Genomic DNA, 6000 nt, shown 5'->3' on the forward strand with positions numbered 1-6000 from the left:
GAAAAGGGCTTTGGCAAATCTAACACCTTTTTTGTGTGGTCTGTGCTCTTATCTTGCCTGGAGTTGATTGTTATGGTTTCCCGTTAACATTAATCACAGGGTGTTGTAGGACCCTCTATGTGCCCTCTAGTATTTCCTGCACTCCAGACCTAATCTTTCTTACCTTTATTGTGGAGAGAAATCCAGTTTCCCCTTGGTAATCAAGATAAATCACCCACATAACCCTGGTGTTTTTTTCTGAGCCTATTTGCTTAAGGGTACTTGTAGCCAAAAGTGGCCTGGGAGAAAAATGGGCTTCCAGTTCAATGGAATCTCTGTTGTTGCTGCTGACGGGAGTGCTTCTCCCTCTGGAACAAAACCTTCTAGTCCAGCAGAATGTTAAGGTCACTGAAAGAGGAAGCAAATGTATTTTTCCTAGTGGATCACTAGGGGTGATAGTGAATGGAACTACTCCTTTTCCCACCCTTTGATTCCTGGACCCATGTATCCTGGCTAGAGCTGAAACTCTATTGTATGTTGTATGCTGATTCAAGCACATACCACCTTCTGAAGAACCTTGCTCCAGCTCTCCAGGCTGTTGCCACATAACTGGTGCTATAACTGTGTCTTAAAAAGGCCATCCCATCTTTCTATCAGATCAGCTGCTTCTGGGGAGTAGGGAACATGATAAAACAAATGGATGCCATGATCTTGGACTGTTACACTTTTCTGGCTGGGGAGTGAGTTCCTTGCTCAGAAGCTATATTGAATAAAGTACCATGATAGTGGGTAATGCATTTTCTAAGTCCATGGATGGTGGTTTGGGCATTAGCATTATATGTAGGACAGAGGAATCTATATGCAGAATAAGTATGTACTCCAATAAGAACAAAACATTGTCCTTTCCACAGAGGAAGTGATGCTCTGTAGTCAATGTGCCACCAGTTCATTCCCTGGGTCACTCTGTCAAATCTGGGGCTCAGTGTTGGTCTCTGAGGCAGATCTGTTGTAGGCAGAGTTGGTATTCAACTGTAGCCAAGTCAGCCTTAGTGAGTAACAGTCCATGTTGTTAAGCCCGTGTATAACCCTGATCCCTGCCAAATGTGACCACTTTGTTTATGGGCCTAATAGGCAATAACAGGGAAGACTTGGTAAAGAAGCAGACTGTCCAGAGAGAGGTTTCCATCTACTTGATTACTGAACTCCTCGCCTAAAGCCACTTTTTTTTTTTTCCTGTGTGAGCTTCTTTATTTACTTATAACTTCACCTTAGTGGGCCCATATCAGTAAGCTCAGCCAGATCCAGCGTTAGGTCCTTTCTAACATTATCCCACCTTCTTAAAATGCACTTTGACACATATTCCCCAGACTTCTACTTGAATGAATGATCAAACAAAAAATAAGCTCTTTAGTGGTGTGGCATGCAATTCTTGTGAAATACACTTTCAGTATGTCATCTATGAGCCTGATTATAGCTCAAAGGCAACTATCGGTAGGCCCTGGGGGACAGCAGAGAATTGTCTGGTGGTTGAGCTGACAATGAAGGACTTGAGAAAAATTGAGGAAGGATTTGAAGAGAATGCATTTTCCTCAGTCAAACACAGAAGAGACGATATTTCAGATAGGGGGTTGGAGTTCACCTTATACTGATGGTGGAAAAACTATTTCCCCAGGGCAGATAACTGCCTGAGAATTCGATGGTTCAACATTTTCAGCTTCAATAGGGTACTCTCACACATCGCCATCTCAAATTACAGAATCTCAGTTTTTTGTTTTTTTTTTTTTTCAATGCAGTTTATTCAGGAACCTTGAACAATCCTCGGACCCCGGGGAAAGCCAGCCCACAGCTTAAATAGCCTCTGGGTAGCCAACCCAGGCGTGCCACGTGGGCAATGCAGATAGGTCCACATACATGGAAGCAAGCCAGATCCTCAGTCTTAGCCAAATGTGAAATTGTTCGTGACAGAGAGCACTCACCATCGGAAGGTGGAAGGCGGAAACCAGCTCCATCTTTAAGGCATAGCATTCCGCAGCTCTCTACATTTCCCCCTTTTTGTTTTAGACGCATCAGGCAAGAGTAGAGGTCTGATCTCTGATATTAGAAATAAATTGGGACTTTGTACCGATGTTCATTTGGGTGTCATCCACCCAAAGAGCATCAGACCCGTCCGATACCTTTTTCTCAGAGGCGGGACCTGGGGCATCAACCCGCATGCAATCAGACATGCTCTTCTCTAGGTCGAAAGCGGCTGACCCTGAGTGCAGTGCTTAGCCTCGCATCCTGAGCGTATCATCTTAGCTTTTTATGGTATCCAACCATGCTTGGGGAGAATGTCCTGCTTCAATGGCTATAAAGGCCTGAATGATCATGGCTGTATCACACTGTTGTGAGACTCTAATCTTGCATATATACCACAGGCAAACCAAGGAGACCAACACCAGAAGGCCTGCTAACACTCCCATGCCCGCCCATTCCTTCAGGTGATTCATGGCTGCAGCAATCCATGTTGATAATCCTGTGGCTAGTCCTGCGTCCACTCTGGTAGAATTTACTGTGACAATGGCCACTCTCAGCTGCTCCATCGTAGTATCGAATTCTCCAGTCCAATTACCTAAAATATAGCTCGACAATTGTTTAGACAGATTTGCAGCACAGGAAAAATTCTCATGTTGTATGCTAGTGACACAAAGTCCAGCATACTTTCATTGACAGCCAGGTTGAGCGATTTGCCATAGGGTATCAATTTGCTCCTGCAAGAGGTCAATCCTCTGATTGAACACCATCAAGCTTCCTTTTAGTTGAGCATTAATTCCTTTATGTACAACTAAGGCATGAGCTACATTGGCTAAATGATTATTCAGGGTCTGAGCAGTCTGCCCAGTATGACTCATGGCTAATGCCCTGGTGGTAGCTCCAACAGCCGCCAATGAGATGGTAGTAACAATGGTGGCTGTAGTTCCAAGATCCCTTTTCTGTCTGAAGAGAGTCATAGCATGAGGGGCATCAATGGGCACAGGCACCCAGTGAGGCATGCGAGTAACCAGGGCATACCTAAATTTATTAGCATTCCAGCATTGGGCAAAAAAGCAAGTATCATTACCACAATTACTTGGCTCTATCTGGCTAATAATGAATAAAAATGGGGGATATAGACAAACAGGTGTGGGCTTATAGGAAATATTATGAGAAGCCTTAACCCCTCGTTGGAACATCCTGTGTCAGTTCTAGAACTAGCAGTGGTGGTGTCCGAGGTCTGAGTAGGTTCAGGAGACCATTGCCCCCAGGGGCGAGACGTGCTCCATGCCAATTGACTTTTTTAACCAGTTAATGTCTTTAATTTAACTGCCAATATCCTCCTAGGCTGGCACTTGAATTTTCACTGTAATTCAGCCAACCTTGTAAGGAGGGCTTTGGTTTGATTTTCTGCAACTTAAGCTTTGTGGCTGCTGGAGAGAAAAGACTTTTTTTTTTCCAGCACACACTTAGAAACCTTTGGACTATTTATGAGTGTATGGATTTAGTCAATTTTATATCTGAGTTAATTCTTTTCCTTTGTAAATTTATCCAGCGATTCTAGGAGCAACCAACCACCATCATCATTCTTCTTGTGTATAGAGTCACCAAATATATTTTGTCTCACAATTGATAAACCAGAATAATGAAATGTATTTATCTCCTTAAATTTGTAAAATAGTTCACATCCTGGCTGTCAATACTTTCCTGGCTCTGAAGAGAGGCTTCAGTAATTGGAAAGATTTCATTATCTGTAGGTGTTGGCAAATTCGAAAGCCTGTTCCAGTAACTTTATTTTTTTTTTAATGTTTTTAACTTCTGCTGTTAGGTAACCACTTGTTGTACCAAAGTCTGTATTGGTCAGTGTTCTTTAGAGGAACATAACTTATAGATATGCAGAATTTATTAGAATTGCTTACAAGCAGTGGTTCAGCTAGTCCAACAACAGATGTCTAAAAATAGATCTAAGAATCCAATTAAGTGTTTGTTCCATGAGGCTGGATGTCTCAGCTGGTCTTCAGTATTTGCCAGAATTCCAAAGAAGTAGGCTCTAATGACAGTGAAGAAATGGACTGTTTACGCACATCTGGACCTAGTCAACTTTATCTCTGTGTTAATTCTTTTCCTTTGCCAATTTATTGGTATTTGCCAGAATCCCAAAGAAGTACTCTGATGACAATGAGAGCAATAGCAAGCAGACACAGAGAGGGAAAGCCTGCTTCATTCTTTCATAACACACACACACACACACACACACACTGCCAACAGAAGGTGTGGTCCAGATTAAAGGTTTATATTCCCACGTCAAAAGATCTGGATTAAAGCTTTATCTTTCCACTCCACAGATCTGGATTAACTGAGTTTATTAAGAAAAAACCCCACAAGTGTGGCCAACCATTTTGACTTTTAGCTTTTGAAACAGTCAAGTTGACAACCATGAATAGCTATCAAACACCCCATCCCTAACACAGATGCTCTAATTGTAACCACTTGCAGATGAAAAATTCCTTTTTCTCCCAGGTTGTTTCAAAGTACTCTCAAGATTAGGTCTCCTCCCCAGAAGTAGATGGTCAGCACAGAATGAACTCAACTCCATCTTTGTAGGTTAGTTTTCTTATAATGTTTGGTCAGGGCATTAAAAAAGAAACAATCCCAGTACTTTGAGTTTTACTTGATAATGTCTTTATATATGGCTTCTGGTTTTGTGATTTTATGGGATTTCTGTGTGTATGAACATGTGTATCTCTGTATCTGTATGTGTTTCTCATGAGTTTTCTTTGGCTATTTTTTCTCTTTGTTGTTTTGTCCTATTGTGATTTGTTTGTTTTATTTTATTTTATTATTATTCCTTAGATGCCTGTTTTCTTACAAGAGACAGAATGGATGTATGGATTAGATTGGAATGTGGGAGACAGAGGGTAACTGAGAGGAGTTTGGGTAGGGGAAACAATAATCAGAATATATTGTCTGAAAAACATATTTTCAATTAAAATAAGAGAGAAAAGAAAAGTGGTTAAAATACTTGGAGATAACAGGCTACAGCTGGGATACAAAGTTAATAAACTGTGCCTAATATTTAAAAAATAACAAAAAGAGCTGTAAAAAAAAACAAATTAGAGTTGTAAGCCTGTGAAAGTCTATAGGATACTGAGGATGAATAGGGCTCTTTTCTCAGTTCCATAACCCACTCTGATTCTTTAGAATGTTTTTTTTTCTTTTAAAATAGACTCTCTCAATTTCTCTTTTAAACAGTTTTTCTTGTACTCTTGATCTTCTCACTATTTACCTGACCTTCATGGTTAACCTGTCCGGTGGCTGCTGGAACTTTCAGTATTCTTTTACTGTTGATTTTCTTTCAAACTCTAACAAAATCAAGCTTCCTTCTATGTCTCTTTTAAATTCTCTTATGAATGAGACTAAGAACCCAGAAGCAACCCTCCAATTTCTCCAGTAACATGCAACAGTGATGAAGAGATCCTCAATTTATCCAGGAACATAGAGAGTATATAGAGTAAAACTCAGTAAGCAGAGTACTAAAGTGAGCAAACAGTTTCCATAAAATGAAATACAAATAGATCCAAAAAGGTGATAAAATGAGCCATCAGGGAAATGTATATTAAAACTGTTTTGAAATTCCTTCTTACTCTATCAGAATTACTAATATTAGGAAAATAAATAACAAATGCTGATGAGGATGAAGAAAAAAGCAATCTTTACGTAGTGATGATAGTGAAAAAATTAGTCCAAACACCATGGAAATCATTGTGGAGGTATCTCAAAAAGCTAAATATGGATCTAACATATGAACCAGCTAAACCATTCCTGGGTACATAACCAAAGAACTCGTAAGTCAACAGACTACATGTGTGCTAACACAATCACTATTCGCAGTGACCAACTTACAAAATCAGGACAAGGGTCTATCAACAGATGATGGATGGAAGAAGAGCTCAATGGAAGTATATTCCACTGCAGAGAAAGACAAAGTTGTATCATTTACAGGATGAA

Source organism: Meriones unguiculatus, chromosome 8 (genome assembly GCF_030254825.1).
Source record: "Meriones unguiculatus strain TT.TT164.6M chromosome 8, Bangor_MerUng_6.1, whole genome shotgun sequence".
Lineage (NCBI taxonomy): Eukaryota > Metazoa > Chordata > Mammalia > Rodentia > Muridae > Meriones > Meriones unguiculatus.